This window comes from Triticum aestivum, chromosome 1A, assembly GCF_018294505.1.
Source record: "Triticum aestivum cultivar Chinese Spring chromosome 1A, IWGSC CS RefSeq v2.1, whole genome shotgun sequence".
NCBI classification, from domain to species: Eukaryota; Viridiplantae; Streptophyta; class Magnoliopsida; order Poales; family Poaceae; genus Triticum; species Triticum aestivum.
The window spans coordinates 147,068,309-147,090,103 of record NC_057794.1 but is presented as its reverse complement, the minus strand read 5'-3'; positions in this window follow the sequence as shown (position 1 = coordinate 147,090,103).

The following is a 21,795-nucleotide window of genomic DNA, read 5'->3' as shown; positions in this document are numbered from 1 at the left end:
GAGATGGCTATTCCTAGCTGCCATCCTCTAACCACCAATGTTCCAGGTATTACTACATTGGTTCTAAGTAGGTAGAATTACCAACGCAATCTAAAAGAAGCTGATTGCAGTGGAGGGACAAGCGAAAACAACTGCATCCTAGTCCGAAATGCACTTTCTACAAGTTGATCCATGGACCGAGGACTAGCTCGCACGACCGCACGAAGGTTTTTGGGACAGGTGTGCGGACAAGAGGCATTGTGGTCTGCTTATTTCTGCAAATAGTGGTGCTTAAATTTAATGGAATGCACCAGAATTTCACCTTGTCAGTACACTACATGGTTCAGTTCAGCATTCCAGCTGAGAACACAATTATAATTGGTTATTCTGGATTGAGAGAACCTAACCCTGGATGGTGGCAATAAGAAAAAACCAGAGTGAACTCCAGGAAATTTAAGCTTGCTGGGAGGCCCTTTGCTCAGCGAAGCCTTGCTTGTTTTTTCCTGATTTGTAAACCTTCTCACAACTTTGTCTTTTGCTGTGAGGTAGTATTTGTTTGTTATGTTCTATGAATCATTGAGATGTATAAAATTGCTTAACTTATGCTTTTCAAGTTTTTTATGAAGCCGAGTTTAATGTGAGTGTTCCACATGAATGCTGGACTAGCGTGTGAAAGTTTGGAATTTAAATTGTGGCCTTAGTTAACTACATGAACCACTGTAACAAGATACGTAGTTGCTTATATGTCAGACATCGGATTATTGATTGTTAGCTGGTCGATAGCCTAGTGTTGAAGCGAGCTGAGCCAATGTGCCGTGTTTGCACAACTTCTTACAAGTGGGGTAGCACCAACAGTGTTTACAAGTACTTATGTATACGTCGACGCATATTTCTCGAACGAGCACTCTATTTCATCAAACACACACTGCTCGTATGATAAACCGTGACAACTTTTGTCTTACCATGCCATATTCATGAAAAACTAGTGAGGACACATCTGTTTCAGCAACAATTACGATGGTTCTCACATGATTCACGGGCACACAAAAGTAGCAGCAGTTCCCATAGACGGATTCAAACAGAGTACTAGCCCCAAAGGGCTCAATAATATGCAAGGTTAGGATAAGTAGACACAATCCAAACTAGTATTAAACACTAGCTGGGGCAACTATTTCATGCCTCGATCTAATTTGGGTTGGACACAAGATGGACCTTGCCATGAACATCATGGAGGACGTCCGACAGTATCTCAATCCTGTGAACCTTCATGAAGATAACCTTGTGGCCTTGCCACTCATAAACTTGTTTGTGGAGGCATGCCACGTCATCTTCCTACGTAAGCTTGACAAGAACAGTATGCCTCACAAACGAAGGAGTAGCTTTGAACTTCTTGTGCTTCAGTACACCCTGGACAACACGCCTGACAACAGTGAGGCTGGAATACAACTCGGCATCGGTATAAGTGCAAATGGCTTCCAGGATCCAACAGCCTAAGAACTCTGTTTTCCCAGTGTGTATATTCAGGTCATCCGCCTCATAGCGAGTGACATGTACAACCACACAATGCTTGTCTGCAATAGGGCTCTAATTGAAACAGAAACAAATTCTGAATTACTTTCTAGTATAAGAAACACAAGTTATTTAAACAACTATGTATATCATGGCATCGAAGCTAATAGAATGTTGCATTATTCATCATCACATACTTGGATGAAAAACCACAATCGAGATCGGCAAAGAAGAAAATCACCTTGGGCAGCTCAGCAGGGGGGCCACATCCTTGAAGGGGGAAAACTGCTCCTGCAGTGCCACGGGGGCTGTAACCTCAAACGGGGCGTTGACCATCTCAGTAGTGGCCATGAGAGTATCTGGGGTCATCTCGGTGGCTGCCTCCATCTTCTTGGAGCTCTTTGTCTCGCGGGGATCAGCCTCCCGCGTCTGCTCCAATATCGGCAGATCTCGCGTCTGCTCCAATATCGGCAGATCTTTGCCTGGTTCTCCTTGGTCCATCATGAAATTGACGAATACTAGGAGACCACTGAAAGGAAAACACAATCGCAATGACAATGAAATAAAAAAGAGAGTGAGGATCGGTTACTGCTTTGCAAAAGTTTCTTTTTTCTCTGAACGAAAATATACCAATATCACGGATCCGCTTACCTTCCCTTCATTGGGAGAGAAGAACAATGGCAGATGTGAGTGTTGGCTTTCTTGAAGACAGTGAGGGAGAAGGGGATTCAGCGAAGAGTGAAATGATGGTTGCTTTGTCTGTTAAACTTAGACTGCTGGGAGGTGGGGTTTTGTGATACGATGACTCATTACTACCATGCTACGACCGGGGTGACTCTCCGCCTTCATACTGCCTTCTAATTTGGTGCATGACATTTGGGCCCGCGTGCGGCATGGCCCGCATGTCGGTGAACAAAAGTAAAACGACATTCAGTAGAAGGAGACGCTTCGATGACCTAGGAGGAGCCAAAAGCGGTAGTGTATCCACTGTACTAGTAGTAATTGTTTTTCTGGTAGCTGTAGAGTGTCTCCACTATAGTAGTAGTAATTGTTTCTGTGGGCCCAAGACAAAACAACCCATCCACCATAGTAAATAATAAAATCAATTCAAAAGCCCATATATTTACTTAATGAGAGGCGCTACCCACACCCAGCACACCGCCCCCCAAAAAAACCTGGGTGCTCTTCTTCCCCCTCACTCCCACCCACCTCGTGTCAACTCGCTCCACTCATACCCCCAAATTCCTCACCTCACACCTACAGAAAACCCCAACTCCCCTTCTTCCTCACTACTACAGAAAAACCCCAGCTCCCCTTCTTCCTCACTCGCACTAGAACTAGGCTCGTCATTCGTTACTCTGCTCAAATCCGTGAGCGCGACGCGACACCCTCGAGGAAAATGGAGTCGGCTGACCCCAGCACAAAGAAGATGAGGCTCCCGCCAACGGTGACCCCTGTTGTAGATCCCGCACCCGGCAGTGCGAGGAGAAGCAGTGACCCTGCCCCCATCGGATCCCAGGAACCCATAGAATCTCGGGTGGACCGCATCAGCAATCTCCCGGACGCCGTCCTTGGGGAGATCCTCTCGCTTCTCCCCACCAAGGATTGCTGCCGCACCCAAGTCCTCTCAATTCAGTGGCACCCTTTGTGGCGCGCTGTGCCCCTTAATCTTGATTGTCGTCAGCTATCTCTCTTCAATGATTTTGAAATCCCCAGAGCTATCATCTCCTCCCATCAGGGCTCCGTTCAAAGCCTTTGCATCCCGTGATGCTACCTGAGCAAGCATACCATGCCATGCATAGTGGACGCCTGGCTAAAATCACCTGAATTCACAAAACTACAGCTGCTTGAGTTCTACTATTCCCCTGGAAATCACCTACCAGATACCGAACGCCATCTACCTGTGCCCTCAGCACCGATGTCCATCTCGCGGTTTTCCTCCTCTCTCCACACCGCCACATTTGCGATGTGCGACGTACCAGACAATCTAGTACTATACGTTCGACTCCTATTTCTCAATAAACTTTCACTTGTGCAGATTCGTATATCAGAGGACTCATTGCACAACATCATCCACTCCAGTTGCCCTGCCCTACAGTGCTTGGTGCTTGTTTTCACAGTTAGAATCGGTTGTCTCCAAATAAAGTCGCCTAACCTTGTAAGAATTGGAATTTCTTTTAACGGAAGGCAGCTCATCATCCAAGATGCCCCTTCACTTCAAAGGTTGAACCTTGATTCTAGTTATTCACCGTTGCAAATAATCGTCCTCTCTGCGCCTAAACTAGAGACCTTGGCTGTAGTACATGATCTTTGTGCTCATTTCAAGATGGTGTTTGGCTGCACAGTTCTTCAGGTACTTTATATTATCATCTACACTTATAACCATAAGCTGCATTTTAAATTTCTGCGCATAAGTTATATATCATCTCGGAGTACACATTTTGTACTAATATTATGTTCTATGCTCAATGAAGAGTTTCTCCATGGATAGCCTATCAATGATGCTAGATTCTCAAGATCTTATATATCCAAATGAATAGTTTTGATATGAACAAGATTATTGGTTTGCTGCAATGCTTTCCATGTCTAGAGAAGTTGTAAATAGAGGTGATAATTTCACGCACATTGGAAGCCCGCATATAGTGTACTAGAATTAACCGTTTAGCTGTTTCTCTTTCCACACTCTTTTTTTAGACCTTAACTTTTTTCAATCTTCATGTATATTTAGGCAACAGGACGGGGTAAGAAAGTTATAACCAACCGGTGGATTCGTAAGCACCGGGATTTTCTCACTTCTCATGACATTCGATTGAAGACAATAACGCTAGAATGATATGTAGACAACCATGCAAACACAAGATTTGTTGCATTCTTCCTGCTAAATGCAAGGTTACTATTGTCCATCAGGCTTAAGTTTATCAGCAACATGGTTTTGACAGATGGGTATGTCTAAGAGCAAAAAAAGGAGTTTTAGGTGGGCAAAAGAGCTTCTGAACATGTCGGGCTTCTATTTACAACATATTGTGGTCATAATCCAGTAAATTTTACGACCCATGATGTTCATTCTATGGACCTGACCGATCCATTTGACTGTGACTGCCGAAAACCGTGTTGGAGTTATATGTTGTTGCCCTTTTCAACTTGGGTTTTGTCTAAACCTGATGAATGATTAACCCTCGTGCTTTTGTATAGTTTGTAAGCTGGAGTTAGATGTTCTTGCCCTTTTCAACTCGGCTGTGACTGCCATATTTTCTTTGAAACAAGGCAAATGGCTTGCCATCCGTTTAATTTAGAATGAAATATTGTAACAAATCCCAACCAAGGGAAATAACAACACTCTCGCCGGCTGCTTGAGCTCACTGTGCATTACAGATGCCAAGTGATTAGCCCCCACCAGCACCACAAACTTATTTCGAACTAGCACACTGAATGGGCTATAAATTTTCATAGGAAAGGCTGCATGACTGTGACTAATTTGGATTCCGACATTTGGGACCCACGAGGAAATAGCCTATCCAAGGTGGTGTCAACTTACTTGCTAGTCAACAAACGATTCTGCCTACCACCCGTTGGATTGACATCGAACATCTGTCGTGTAACTTCTATCTCTGGTATTCTTCCTCCAGCCGCCCAAACCAAACCACCCGTCGGCTCCGCCTCCTCCCGTCTCCCATGGCTGGCTGCGCCTCCGCCGCCCTACCGTACCCTCCAACGTTGGCCAGTCCCTCCCTCTATTCCCCCACACGTCATGTTATTCTGCGGCAATGTCAGCCCCAATACGCACCCGCACCCGAACCACTCAACCCTCGTACTCCCCTCCCCCTGCAACTGGACCGGCGCATCTTCCACGGCCCCTGTTCGTTCCGTCCGAGGCCTCGCCGTCGTCCTCGGCCTTGGAACGCTTGTCGTGCATGGTGCGCCACCCTCTTGCATTGTCAACGCCGTCAATAACCGAGAGGAACAAGGATATGACTGTACGTGGACAGGATGACAATAGGGACCCACCAGCGTCATGGAAGTACGCAAGCAAGTGCCTCGTTATTATAAGCCCCAAAAATGGTTCCTCTTATTGGTTGGACATCTGTGGCTCACGCCATTGTCAACGTAGTCAATAAACGAAAGAATTACTACACAACGAGCAGCTGACACCAGGGACCCAGAAGGTCGCGCAGTTGTTATTTACTTTTTTGAGGAACAAGTAGTTGTTATTTATACTAGTTTTAGCGACGGATCAGGGTAACAACGGGGCTGTGCGGGGGCTGTGGCCCATCTAGCCAGGGTTTTATTTATGTTTACCACATCATGAGCCCAGTTGTGTTTTTTTCTTGCTGAAAATGGCTAGCCCAGTTCTATTTTTTAAAAGAAATACCCAAACCAGGTCTACTTGCTTTATCAGCCCTGCTGGGCTGCAAGTATTTCAAGACGAGGAGAGTTTCATTCGGTTTGCCCAGAAATGGGATGTACATTTTTAAAACACATCAAACCGGGAATTACTTTCCATTTTTTTAATTACAAGATTTTAAATTCCATTGATTTTTATGCGAGGACAATTATTTGGATTTTATATTTATATAAATTATTTTTCAAAATAGTTTGAATGTGACTCGATATTTCGGGATTAAAAACAGTTGACCACACCGAAATATGCAAAAATTCATATAATTTTTAACCGTGGCCACAATATGGGGTCTAATGCTAACAAAGAGAAGATGGGCTCCAAAAAATTCTTAAGAATTGGCAAATGGGCTTTAAATTATTAGAAATAATGGCAAATGGGCTGTATGCTGTTTTCCACAGATTTGAGGATGAGTTGTGCGCCTACTACAGGTTGACGCGTATGCTTTCCTAAAAATAAGGTTGACGCACACGCAATGCCGTGTCAACTTAGTCAACACATGAGAGCAGTGACTGTTGGATGTCCATCCAATGCCCGTCGTGCTTCTTCAATCTCTGCTCTTCCTGGCCGCTCAAACAAGCGTCGGCGGGACTGCCTGCTCCCTCCTCCCGCGGCCGGCTATGCTACCACGCAGGCCTCACCACCCCATTGTTCTCCCATCACTGGCCTAGCCATCCCTCTACTCATCCACACCTGTTGTTATTCTCCGGTGACGGCAGATGATACGTCTCCAACGTATCTATAATTTTTGATTGTTCCATGCTATTATATTATCTGTTTTGGATGTTTATGGGCTTTATTATACACTTTTAAATTATTTTTGGGACTAACCTATTAACCGAAGGCCTAGTGCAAATTGTTGTTTCTTGCCTATTTCAGTGTTTCATAGAAAAGGAATATCAAACAAATCCAAACGGAATGAAACCTTCGTGAGGATATTTTTTGGAACAAACGCAATCCAGGAGACTTGGAGTGGACGTCAAGGAAATAGCAAGGCGGCCACGAGGTAGGGCGGTGCGCCCCCACCCTCGTGGGCCCCGCGCAGCTCCACCGACCTACTTCTTTCACCTATATATACTCTTATACCCTGAAAACATGGGGGGAGCCACAAAACCACTTTTCCACCGCCGCAACCTTCTGTACCCGTGAGATCCCACCTGGGACCTTTTCCGATGATCTGCCGGAGGGGGATTCGATCACGGAGGGCTTCTACATCAGCACCATAGCCTCTCCGATGATGTGTGAGTAGTTTACCGCAGACCTTCGGGTCCATAGTTATTAGCTAGATGGCTTGTTCTCTCCCTTTGGATCTCAATACAAAGTTCTTCTCGATGTTCTTGGAGATCTATTCGATGTAATTCTGTTTGTGGTGTGTTTGCCAAGATCCGATGAATTGTGGGTTTATGATTAAGATTATCTATGAACAATATTTGATTCTTCTTTGAATTCTTATATGCATGATTTGATATCTTTGCAAGTCTCTTTGAATTATCAGTTTGGTTTGGCCTACTAGATTGATCTTTCTTGCAATGGGAGAAGCGCATAGCTTCGGGTTCAATCTTGCGATGTCCTTTCCCAGTGACAGTAGGGGCAACAAGGCACGTATTGTATTATTTCCATCGATGATAAAAAGATGGGGTTTATATCATATTGCTTGAGTTTATCCCTCTACATCATGTCATCTTGCCTAATGCGTTACTCTGTTCTTTTGAACTTAATACTCTAGATGCATGCTGGATAGCGCTCGATGCGTGGAGTAATAGTAGTAGATGCAGAATCGTTTCGGTCTACTTGACACAGATGTGATGCGTATGTTCATGATCATGCCTAGTTATCATCATGACTATGCGCTTTTCTATAAACTACTCGGCAGTAATTTGTTCACCCACCGTAATATATGCTATCTTAAGAGAAGCCACTAGTGAAACCTATGGACCCCGGGTCTACTTTACATCATATTAGTTTCCGATCTACAATTCTAGTTTACTATTTATTTTAAATTTTATTTTTCAATCTATGTAACAAAAATACCAAAAATATTTATCTTATTATCTCTATCAGATCTCACTTTCGTAAGTGACCATGAAGGGATTGACAACCCGTTTATCGCGTTGGTTGCGAGGTTCTTGTTTGTTTGTGCAGGTACTAGGTGACTTGCGTGTAGTCTCCTACTGGATTGATACATTGGTTCTCAATAACTGAGGGAAATACTTATGCTACTTTGCTGCATCACCCTTTCCTCTTCAAGGGAAAATCAATGCACGCTCAAGAGGTAGCAGCAGACGAACTAGTAAACCCTCGCACTCCCCTCCGCGTGGGAAACAACTGTCGAGTTTTCCCTGGCTCCGTGTCATTTCCCTTCCCAGGCCTCGTCGTCGTCCACCACCCTTGTGCTCTCGGCACAGCATGGTCAACGTTGTCAACGAAGGACATGCATCGGAAGTGGACTGTACCTAGAGAGGCTTACAGCTAGGTCCACGGCCGCACGCAAGGAAATGCCTCCTTATTACGCGCAAAATAATGATTCCTCCACCTGACAGCTGGGACCCACTGGAAGGACCTCTCTATTTCACGAAAAAACGTTCCCCCGCTGACAGGTCGGACCCACAAGCTATATCTTCACACGCAAGGAAGTGCCTCATTATTACGCATAAAAAAATGAATACTCCCCCTGCTGCTACCTCTTTTAGCACTGCGTTGGCTTTCCCCGAAGAGGAAGGGATGATGCAGCAAAGTAGCATAAGTATTTCCCTCAGTTATTGAGAACCAAGGTATCAATCGAGTAGGAGGCTACGCGCGAGTCCCTCGCACCTGCACAAAACAAATAAATCCTTGCAACCAACGCAAATAGGGGTTGTCAATCCCTATAGGGCCACTTACGAGAGTGAGATCTGATAGATATGATAAGATAATATTTTTGGTATTTTTATGATAAAGATGCATAGTAAAATAAAGGCAAAGTAAATAACGAAGTAGTAGGAGATTGATATGATAAAGGTAGACCCAAGGGCCATAGGTTTCACTAGTGGCTTCTCTCGAGAGCATAAGTATTCTACGGTTGGTGAACAAAATACTGTTGAGCAATTGACAGAATTGAGCATAGTTATGAGAATATCTTGGTATGATCATGTATATAGGCATCATGTCCGAGACAAGTAGACCGACTCCTGCCTGCATCTACTACTATTACTCCACTCATCGACCGCTATCCAACATGCATCTAGAGTATTAAGTTAAAAACAGAGTAACGCCTTAAGCAAGATGACATGATGTAGAGGGATAGACTCATGCAATATGAAGAAACCCCATCTTGTTATCCTCGATGTCAACAATACAATTCGTGCCTTGCTGCCCTTACTGTCACCGGGAAAGGACACCGCAAGATTGAACCCAAAGCTAAGTACTTCTCCCATTGCAAGAAAGATCAATCTAGTAGGCCAAACCATACTGATAATTCGAAGAGACTTGCAAAGATAACCAATCATACATAAAAGAATTCAGAGAAGATTCAAATATTATTCATAGATAGACTTGATCATAAAGCCACAATTCATCGATCTCAACAAACACACCGCAAAAAGAAGATTACATCGAATAGATCTCCACAAGAGAGGGGGAGAACATTGTATTGAGATCCAAAAAGAGAGAACAAGCCATCTAGCTTATAACTATGGAACCGTAGGTCTAAAGTAAACAACTCAATCTTCATCGGAGGGGCTATGGTGTTGATGTAGAAGCCCTCCGTGATCGATGCACCCTCCGGCGGAGCTCCGGAACAGGCCCCAAGATGGGATCTCGTGGATATAGAAAGTTACGGCGGTGGAATTAGGGTTTTGGCTCCCTTTCTAATCGTTTGGGGGTACGTGGGTATATATAGGAGGAAGAAGTACGTCGGTGGAGCAACAGGGGGCCCACGAGGGTGGAGGGTGCGCCTGGGGGGGTAGGCACGCCCCCTACCTCGTGGCCTCCTGTTATGTGGCTTGACATAGGGTCCAAGTCTCCTGAGTTGTATTCGATGAGAAAATCACATTCCCGAAGGTTTCATTCCGTTTGGACTCCGTTTGATATTCCTTTTCTTCGAAACCCTAAAACAGGCAAAAAACAACAATTTTGGGTTGGGCCTCCGGTTAATAGGTTAGTCCCAAAAGTAATATAAAAGTGGATAATAAAGCCCAATAATGTCCAAAACAGTAGATAATATAGCATGGAGCAATCAAAAATTATAGATACGCTGGAGACGTATCAAGCATCCCCAAGCTTAATTCCTGCTCGTCCTTGAGTAGGTAAATGATAAAAACAGAATTTTTGATGCGGAGTGCTACTTGGCATAATTTTAATGTAATTATCCTTAATTGTGGTATGAATATTCAGATCCGAAAGATTCAAGACAAAAGTTCATATTGACATAAAAATGATAATACTTCAAGCATAATAACTAAGCAATTATGTCTTCTCAAAATAACATGGCCAAAGAAAGTTCATCCCTAGAAAATCATATGGTTTAGTCATGTTTCATTTTTGTCGCACAAGAATGCTATATCATGCACAACCCCGATGACAAGCCAAGCAATTGTTTCATACTTTAGTAATCTCAAACCTATAAACTTTCACGCAATATATGAGCGCGAGCCATGGACATAACACTATAGGTGGAATAGAATATAATGAGGGGGGTTATGTCGAGAAGACAAAAAGGAGAAAGTCTCACATCAACGAGGCTAATCAATGGGCTATGGAGATGCCCACCGATTGATGTTAATGCAAGGAGCGGGGATTGCCATGCAACGGATGCACTAGAGCTATAATGTATGAAAGCTCAACAAAAGAAACTAGTGGGTGTGCATCCAACTTGCTTGCTCACGAAGACCTAGGGCACTTGAGGAGGCCCATTGTTGGAATATACAAGCCAAGTTCTAAAATGAAAATTTCCCACTAGTATATGAAAGTGATAACATGAGAGACTCTCTACTATGAAGATCATGGTGCTACTTTGAAGCACAAGTGTGGCAAAGGATAGTAACATTGTCCCTTCTCTCTTTTTCTCTCATTTTTTTTCTTTGGGCCTTTCCCTTTTTTATGGCCTTTCTCTTTTTTTGGGCCTCTCTTTTTTATGGCCTTTCTCTTTTTTTATTCCTCACTTGGGACAATGCTCTAGAAAATGATGATCATCACACTTCTATTTATTTACAACTCAATGATTACAACTTGATACTAGAACAAAGATGACTCTATATGAATGCCTCCGGCGGTGTACCGGGATATGCAATGGACCAAGAGTGATATGTATGAAAGAATTATGAACGGTGGCTTTGCCACAAATACTATGTCAACTACATGACCATGCTAAGCAATATGACAATGATGAATGTGTGATGATGAACGGAATGATGGAAAGTTGCATGGCAATATATCTCGGAATGGCTATGGAAATGCCATAATAGGTAGGTATGGTGGCTGTTTTGAGGAAGATATAAGGAGGTTTATGTGTGAAATAGCGTATCATATCACGGGGTTTGGATGCACCGACGAAGTTTGTGCCAACTCTCAATGTGAGAAAGGGCAATGCATGGTACCAAAGAGGCTAGCAAGGATGGAAGGGTGAGAGTGCATATAATCCATGGACTCAACATTAGTCATAAAGAACACACATACTTATTGCAAAAATCTACAAGTCATCAAAAACCTCGGTACTACGTGCATGCTCCTAGGGGGATAGATTGGTAGGAAAATACCATCGCTCGTCCCCGACCGCCACTCATAAGGAAGACAATCAAATAACACCTCATGTTTCAAATTTGTTGCATAACGTTTGCCATATGTGCATGCTACGGGTCTTGCAAACCTCAACACAAGTATTTCTCAATTTCACAACTACTCAACTATCACGACTTTGATATTATTACCTCCATGTCTCAAAACAATCATCAAGCATCAAACTTCTCTTAGTATTCAACACACTCATAAGAAAGTTTTATTATTAATCTTGCATACCAAGCATATTAAGATTTTAAGAAAATTACCATGCTATTAAGACTCTCAAAATAATCCAAGTGAAGCATGAGAGATCAATAGTTTCTATAAAACAAATCCACCACCGTGCTCTAAAAGATATAAGTGAAGCACTAGAGCAAAATTGTTTAACTCAAAAGATATAAGCGAAGCACATAGAGTATTCTAACAAATTCCAAATCATATATGGCTCTCTCAAAAGGTGTGTACAGCAAGGATGATTGTGGTAAACTAACAAGCAAAACACATATCATGTGGCGAATAAAAATATAGCTCCAAGTAAAGTTACGAATAGAAGTAGACGAAAGAGGGGATGCCTTCCGGGGCATCCCCATGCTTTGGCTTTTAGGTGTCCTTAGATTATCTTGGGGGTGCCATGGGCATCCCCAAGCTTAGTCTCTTTCCACTCCTTGTTCCATAATCCATCAAATCTTTACCCAAAACTTCACAACACAAAACTTAAAGTAGAAAATCTCGTGAGCTCTGTTAGCGAAAGAAAACAAAAGACCACTTCAAGGTACTGTAATGAACTCATTCGTTATTTATATGGGTGTTATACCTACTGTATTCCAACTTATCTATGGTTTATAAACTATTTTACTAGCCATAGATTCATCAAAATAAGCAAACAACACACGAAAAACAGAATCTGTCAAAAACAGAACAGTCTGTAGTAATCTGTAGCTATAGCAAGATCTGGAACACCAAAAATTTTAAAATAAATTTCTGGACATGAGGAATTTATCTATTAATCATCTGGAAAAAGAATTAACTAAATATAACTTTCCAAATAAAAATAACAGCAGTTCTTGTGAGTGCTAAAGTTTCTGTTTTGTACAGCAAGTTCAACAAGACTTTCCCCAAGTCTTCCCAACGGTTCTACTTGGCACAAACACTAATTAAACACAAAAAACAAAACCAAAACAGAGGCTAGATAATTTATTTATTACTAAACAGGAGAAAAAAGCAAGAAATAAAAATAAAATTGGGTTGCCTCCCAACAAGCGCTATCGTTTAACGCCCCTAGCTAGGCATAACAAGCAATAATAGATCTAGGTATTGCCATCTTTGGTAGGCAGTCCATAAGTGGCTCTCATAATAGATTAATAAGGTAATTTAATTTTCTTTCTAGGAAAGTGTTCCATGACTTTCCTTAATGGAAATTGGAATCTAATATTTCCTTCCTTCATATCAATAATTGCACCAATCGTTCTAAGGAAAGGTCTACCAAGAATAATAGGACATGAAGGATTGCAATCTACGTCAAGAACGATAAAATATACGGGCACATAATTACTATTTGCAACAATAAGAACATTATTAATTCTTCCCATAGGTTTCTTAATAGTGGAATCCACAAGGTGCAAGTTTAGAGAGCAATCATTAAAATCACGGAAACCTAACAAATCACACAAAGTCTTTTGAATCGTGGAAACACTAGCACCCAAATCACATAAAGCATAGAATTCATGATCTTTAATTTTAATTTTAATAGTTGGTTCCCACTCATCATAAAATTTTCTAGGGATAGAAACTTCCAATTCAAGTTTTTCTTCATAAGATTGCATCAAGGCATCAATGATATGTTTAGTAAATGCTTTATTTTGACTATAAGCGTGAGGAGAATTTAGCACGGATTGCAACAAGGAAATACAATCAATCAAAGAGAAATTTTCATAGTTAAATTCCTTGAAATCCATAATAGTGGGTTTAGCAACATCTAGGGTTTTAATTTGTTCAATCCCACTTTTATCAAATTTAGCATCAAGATCAAAAGATTCAGAATTCTTGGAATGCCTTCTAGGTAAAGGTGGATCATATTCAGTCCCATCATTATCAAGATTAATATTGCAAAACAAAGATTTAATAGGGGACACATCAATAACTTTTAGATCTTCATCATTATTTTCATAGGAACTAGAAGAACATGCTTTTATAAAGGCATCTTTCTTAGCACGCATCCTAGCGGTTCTTTCTTTGCACTCATCAATGGAAATTCTCATGGCTTTGAGAGACTCATTGATATCATGCTTAGGTGGAATAGATCTAAGTTTCAAAGAATCAACATCAAGAGCAATTCTATCAACATTCCTAGCCAAATCATCGATCTTAAGCAATTTTTCTTCAATCATAGCATTAAAATTCTTTTGCGAAGTAATAAATTCTTTAATATTAGAATCAAAATTAGAGGGCGTCTTATTATAATTTCCATAAGAATTGTTGTAGGAATTACCATGATTATTAGAGGGATTACTAGGATAAGGCCTGTGATTGAAATTTCCTCTATACGCGTTGTTACCAAAAATTTTCCTACCAACAAAATTCACATCCATAGATTCATTATTATTCTCAATCAAAGTAGACAAGGGCATATCATTAGGATTAGAAGAAACACTCTTATTAGCAAATAATTTCTTAAGTTCATCCATCTTTGCACTTGTTCCATGAATCAATACTATTTTTAGGCAAAGACGAAAACCAAGCTTTAGCACGATCTCGAAGCGAAAAAGGAAATAGATTCAATTTAACAATATCATTATCCACATCTTTCTTCTTTTGCATGTCACATAAATCAACGAAGCTATTTAGATGGGTAGCGACATCTTCACTAGCAAGGCCGGAGAATGGATCTTTTATAACAAGATTCAGCAAAGCAGCATTAATTTCACAAGATTCAGCATCGGTAAGAGGAGCAATCGAAGTGCTAATAAAATCATTGTTGTTGGTGTTGGTGAAGTCACACAATTTAGTATTATCTTGAGCCATCGTGACAAGCAAGCAACTAACACACAAGCAAACAAAAAGCAAGCACGCAAATAGAGGGAGGATAGAGAGAGAGGGCAAATAAAATGGCAAGGGTGAAGTGGGGGAGAGGAAAACGAGAGGCAAATGGCCAATAATGGAATGCGGGAGATAAGGGTATGTGATGGGTACTTGGTATGTTGACTTTTGCGTAGACCTCCCCGGCAACGGTGCCACAAATCCTTCTTGCTACCTCTTTTAGCACTGCGTTGGTTTTCCCGAAGAGGAAGGGATGATGCAGCAAAGTAGCGTAAGTATTTCCCTAAGTTTTTTAGAACCAAGGTATCAATCCAGTAGGAGGCTACACGCTAGTCCCTTGCACCTGCACAAAACAAATAATCCTCGCAACCAACGCAAATAGGGGTTGTCAATCCCTATAGGGCCACTTACGAGAGTGAGATCTGATAGATATGATAAGATAATATTTTTGGTATTTTTATGATAAAGATGCAAAGTAAAATAAAGGCAATGTAAATAACTAAGTAGTAGGAGATTGATATGATAAAGATAGACCCGAGGGCCATAGGTTTCACTAGCGGCTTCTCTCGAGAGCATAAGTATTCTACGGTGGGTGAACAAATTATTGTTGAGAAATTGATAGAATTGAGCATAGTTATGAGAATATCTAGGTATGATCATGTATATAGGCATCACGTCCGAGACAAGTAGACCGACTCCTGCCTGCATCTACTACTATTACTCCACTCATCGACCGCTATCCAGCATGCATCTAGAGTATTAAGTTAAAAACAGAGTAACGCCTTAAGCAAGATGACATGATGTAGAGGGATAGACTCATGCAATATGAAGAAAACCCCATCTTGTTATCCTTGATGGCAACAATACAATATGTGCCTTGCTGCCCTTACTGTCACCGGGAAAGGACACCGCAAGATTGAACCCAAAGCTAAGCACTTCTCCCATTGCAAGAAAGATCAATCTAGTAGGCCAAACCAAACTGATAATTCGAAGAGATTTGCAAAGATTGAAAGTGCGTTATATCAACTAGAGGGGGGTGAATAGGAGATTTTTATGAAAGTCTTCAAAACATGGAAGTTATGAAGACAAACGATAGAAATAAACCTATTACCCTGCAGCGGAAGGTAGACTACACTAGGCAAGCCATAGTCAAGTATTCAATAGAGTGAAAGCACAATGACTAATAGCAGCAATGTAGTAAGGATCAGGTAGGAAGATATTGTGAAGCCACACAGAACACGCAGTCACTCAGTGAAAACAAAAGATAGTGCGAACATACAATGACTTCACAAGGAGTAATAGTAAGTAAAGGGAAGGGAAGATGAAACCAGTGACTCGCTGAAGACAATGATTTGTTGGACCAGTTCCAGTTGCTGTGACAACTGTATGTCTGGTTAGGGCGGCTAGGTATTTAAACCTTAGGACACACAGTCCCGGACACCCAGTCCTGAACACGCGGCTCAGGACACCCAGTCCTCACCGTATTCCCCTTGAGCTAAGGTCACACAGACCTCGCCCAATCACTCTGGTAAGTCTTCAAGGTAGACTCCCAAACCTTCACAGACTTCGTTCACCGGCAATCCACAATGTCTCTTGGATGCTCAGAACGCGACGCCTAACCGGCTGGAGGATGCACAGTCCTCAAGTGTAATAAGTCTTCAGATCATACAGACAAGAAGACTTAAGTGATGCCTAATTCTCTTTGGCTCTGGGTGGTTAGGGCTTTATCCTCGCAAGGAATTCTCTCTCAAAGGCTTCGAGGTGGGTTGCTCTCAAACGACAGAAGCCGTACTCTGAATCTGAGCAGCCAACCGTTTATGGTTGTAGGGGTGGGCTATTTATAGCCACTTGGCAACCTGACCTGATTTGTCCGAAATGACCCTGGGTCACTAAGGAACTGACACGTGTTCCAACGGTCAGATTTCAAACTCACACGGCAACTTTACTTGGGCTTCAAGCAAAGCTGACTTGCCCAACTCTGGACAAGATTCGCTCTCAAAGTCTTCACTCGAAGACATAGGTTTTGTTTAAGCATCACTTCAGTCATTCTGACTGGTTCTCTTGGACCCCACTTAACAGTACGATGGTTCCTATGACTCAACACAGAAGAAAGAGAACTACGAAAGATCTAAGTCTTCGAGCTCCATAGGCTTCATGTGGTGTCTTCTCTTGTCATAGTCTTCAATGTGAATATCTTCATATACCACCTTTGACTTCAATGTCTTCATACATTTTTAGGGGTCATCTATGGTAGGAAAACCGAATCAATGAGGGACTTCTACCTGTGTTATCCTGCAATTCTCACAAACACATTAGTCCCTCAACTAGGTTTGTCATCAATACTCCAAAACCAACTAGGGGTGGCACTAGATGCACTTAAAAAGATAACCAATCATACATAAAACAATTCAGAGAAGATTCAAATATTATTCATAGATAGACTTGATCATAAACCCACAATTCATCGGTCTCAACAGACACACCGCAAAAAGAAGATTACATCGAATAGATCTCCACAAGAGAGGGGGGAACATAGTATTGAGATCCAAAAAGAGAGAAGAAGCCATCTAGCTACTAACTATGGACCTGTAGGTCTAAAGTAAACTACTCACACTTCATCGGAGGGGCTAGGGTGTTGATGTAGAAGCCCTCCGTGATCGGTGCCCCCTCCGGCGGAGCTCCGAAATAGGCCCCAAGATGGGATCTCGTGGATACAGAAAGTTACGGCGGTGGAATTAGGGTTTTGGCTCCCTTTATGATTGTTTGGGGGTACATGGGTATATATAGGAGGAAGAAGTACGTCGATGGAGCAACAGGGGGCCCACGAAGGTGGAGGGTGCGCCTAGGGGGGTAGGTGCGCCCCCTACCTCATGGCCTCCTCTTACGTGGCTTGACGTAGGGACCAAGTCTCCTGAGTTGTATTCGATGAGAAAATCACGTTCCCGAAGGTTTCATTCCGTTTGGACTCCGTTTGATATTCCTTTTCTTCGAAACCCTCAAACTGGCAAAAACAGCAATTCTGGGCTGGGCCTCCAGTTAATAGGTTAGTCCCAAAAATAATATAAAAGTGGATAATAAAGCCCAATAATGTCCAAAACAGTAGATAATATAACATGGAGCAATCAAAAATTATAGATACGTTGGAGACGTATCACCTGCTAGCTGGGACCCACCATAGTGGGAAGCTGACTTGTGGGCCTACTAAGATGATGGGGACGGAGGGCTTTGTCAACTTAGTCAATATGAACGATTCTTGCTCCAGTGACCATACGATGTCCATCCAACGGTCGTAGTGATTCTTCAACCTCTGGTCTTCTTGCTCCAGCCGCCCAACCAAGCGCCGGTCATGCCGCTTGCTCCTGCCTCCCGTGTCTGGCTGTGCTGCCACCGCTGGCCATGCCATCCCTCTATACTCACCCACACCTCCTGTTATCCTTCGGCGATGACAGCCTCACACCGCAGTCGAAGCAGTCAACCCACGTACCCCCTTCGCGGGGGAATCCACTGTCGTGTCTTCCCCAGCTCAGCATCGTCCCCTTCCTAGGCCTCACCGTCGTCCACTGCCCTGGTGCTCTCGGCACGGCGTGGTCAATGTGGTCAACGAACGACTTCCATTGGAAGAGTATTGTACGTGGAGAGGCTGACAGCTGGGTCCGCGGTCGCAGCAAGGAAGTGCCTCCTTATTACGCGAAAAATAATAATTCCTCCACCTGACAGCAGGGACCCACCGGACGGGCCATCGTATTTTGCAAAAAAACGTTTCCCCCTGATTGCTAGGACCCACTAGCTATATCTTCACACGCAAGGAAGTGCGTCCATATTATGGGCAAAAAAATATTCACCCCCTGACTGCTGGGACCCACCAGCTACATCTTCACATGGAAGGAAGTGCCTGACAGTCGGGACCCACCTGGTCGAAGCATACGTAGCATTGTCATTCTGGTCGCGAACGTGTACGTACATACGATCGGTCTGTCTGCAGGCTGCAGCAGTGAACCATGGCCGTGTAAGGAAGGGCACGTGTCGTAGTAGAGGCGCGCACGTGTCACAGTAGAGGAGCGCACGTAGCATGTACTCGTACAAACAACAGCCAGGGTGCAAGAAAGAAAATACGGCCACGTACGTACATACGGGCGGGGTCTCGGACGCCTACTCGCGCATACGTACGGCCAGGGCTCGTGTACATGGCTGGGTCGGAACGGAGAAACTACGTCGTCGTCGTGTTCACGGGGAGGCAACGGAATGCGTTGTGTTCATCGAGAGGTAATGGAATGCGTGTTGTTCATCGGGAGCCAACCGGCTTGGATGGAACCGCCGATGGAAACGAGGCCTAGCGTACCGCAGAATGGGGGAAACGACCTTGTGTTCGACCGGCCATGGTCGAAACGGGATCATGTTCATCGGGAGGGGTCTGGCGTACAACAAAACGGAGGAAAGGGACCTCCTACGGTCGAAATAGGGTCCTGTTGATCGGGAGGGGTGTGGCGTACCGCAAAACGGAGGAAACGGACTTGTGTTGGAGCGCTACGGTCGAAACGGGGGTCCTGTTCATCGGGAGGGGTGTGGCGTACTGCAAAACGGTACTCGACGGGATACTGTTCATCTTCACCATCGACTACCTCCACGGGCTACTGTTCATCCACCGTCGACTGCCTCCACGGCCCCTGTTCATCCACCGTTGACCTCCTCCAGCCTCCACCTGCGCCTGTTCATCCACGGGCTCCTGTTCATCCAGCTTCCGCCGCTCCTCCACCGGCTACTGTTCAGCCAGCCCTCTCCACGGGGTCCTGTTCAACCACCCCTCCATGGGCTACTCTTCATCCAGCCCTCCACCGGCTACTGTTCAACCAGCCCTCCACCGACTACTATTCAACCACCCCTCCACGGGGTCCTGTTCATCCACCGGCTCGATCGATCGGGGTACTGTTCATCCAGGGGCAACGGCCTTCTACTACCACGGGGTCCTGTTCATCCAACCCCTCATCGGGAACTGTTCATCCAAACCCCCTCAACAACGCTCACTGTTCATCAAGGGAAGGAGGCAGCAGTGTTCGATCGGCTTCAGTTAGCAGCAGTAGCGAAGGAATCACTCGGGTTCAGTTAACAACAAGGGATCGATCGATTGCATGGGTTCAGTAACACGTAGCCTGCAGTGCAATCGCTCGGGTTCAGTTAGAGCCCAACACCTCACACACATGCGCGTACGTATGAGAGAAACGTGCATTGATCGGCCCCCGACCACCCACCGTAACTGGGAACTCCCCAATATTTTCCTCGCCCTCGCTTCTACCATAGTTTTTTCCATCATGGACGGTCCAAAGAATGTCATGCAGCTGCGTCTCCGGCCCGCCCAGGACGAAAAGCCCATTTTCTGTCATGATTTTTTGTCATAGAGGTAGGACCCCACCACATCTATGATGATACCGGGATTTTTCACAAGTATCATCATAGAAGTGTCATAAGTATGATAGAAAAAATTTCTTTCGGCCCAAAATGTCACGTATGTGTCTTTTTTTGTAGTGATGTAGTGGTTGCCTTCGAACGGTACACTCCCTAGCGTGGTTATCGGCGACAAGCCTATATATTCGTGGGCCCGCGTGGACATCCATGATCACCTTGACTAACAATAAGATAGGTTACCATGGCGGATTCTTGATTTGGTTCGTGTTATCGTAGTATAGGTCATGGTGAGATTCAGACCTTAAGTTTGAGCGCATATACTATGCACGCATGCATGCATGAATCCCCGTCGTTGGCTTGAAGTGTGGTGTAACATACATATGCATCATCAATCTAACCCTCACTCAGTGTGGGGATTTCTAGTTTGAAATCACGGTGCCACATTAAAGTTGTTCCATTGTTACTCAAAAACACACCTCTCCATACATATGTTTGGGCCACATGGATGCAGTGGATGTATTCGAGGACTAGCTACTTGCGTGATTATTGGTCAGCTAGCCCACCTCCGGGGTCACATGGTCGACCATCACTTTGACCAAAACAAGAGAGAGGTTGTACGACCAATGTCGATTATTCTTGGTCCGTTTTATGATCCATCTTAGTGATATATGCCTCTCTGATGTTTACTAAATAACCTTCTTCTTGTAGACGTTGTTGGGCCACCAAGTGCAGAGGTTTGTAGGACAGTATCAAATTTCTCTCAAGTGGATGACCTAAGGTTTATCAATCCGTAGGAGGCGTAGGATGAAGATGGTCTCTCTCAAGCAACCCTGCAACCAAATAACAAAGAGTCTCTTGTGTCCCCAACACACCCAATACAATGGTAAAATTGTATAGGTGCACTAGTTCGGCGAAGAGATGGTGATACAAGTGGTATATGGATAGTAGATAAAGGTTTTTATAATCTGAAAATATAAAAACAGCAAGGTAACTAATGATAAAAGTGAGCGTAAACGGTATTGCAATGATAGTAAACAAGGCCTAGGGTTCATACTTTCGCTAGTGCAAGTTCCCTCAACAATAATAACATAATTGGATCACATAACTATCCCTCAACATGCAAAAAAGAGTCACTCCAAAGTCACTAATAGCGGAGAACGAACGAATAGATTATGGCAGGGTACAAAACCACCTCGAAGTTATTCTTTCCAATCAATACGTTGGGCTATTCCTATAAGTGTCACAAACAGCCCTAGAGTTCGTACTAGAATAACACCTTAAGACACAAATCAACCAAAACCCTAATGTCACCTAGATACTCCAATGTCACCTCAAGTATCCGTGGGTATGATTATACGATATGCATCACACAATCTCAGATTCATCTATTCAACCAACACATAGGACCTCAAAGAGTGCCCCAAAGTTTCTACCGGAGAATCACGACGAAAACGTGTGCCAACCCCTATGCATAGGTTCATGGGCGGAACCCGCAAGTTGATCACCAAAGCATACATCAAGTGAATCACGTGGTATCCCATTGTCACCACAGATACGCATGGCAAGACATACATCAAGTGTTCTCAAATCTTTAAAGACTCAATCCGATAAGATAACTTCAAAGGGGAAACTCAATCCATTACAAGAGAGTAGAGGGGGAAGAAAACATCATAGGATCCAAATATAATAGCAAAGCTCGCGATACATCAAGATCGTATCAC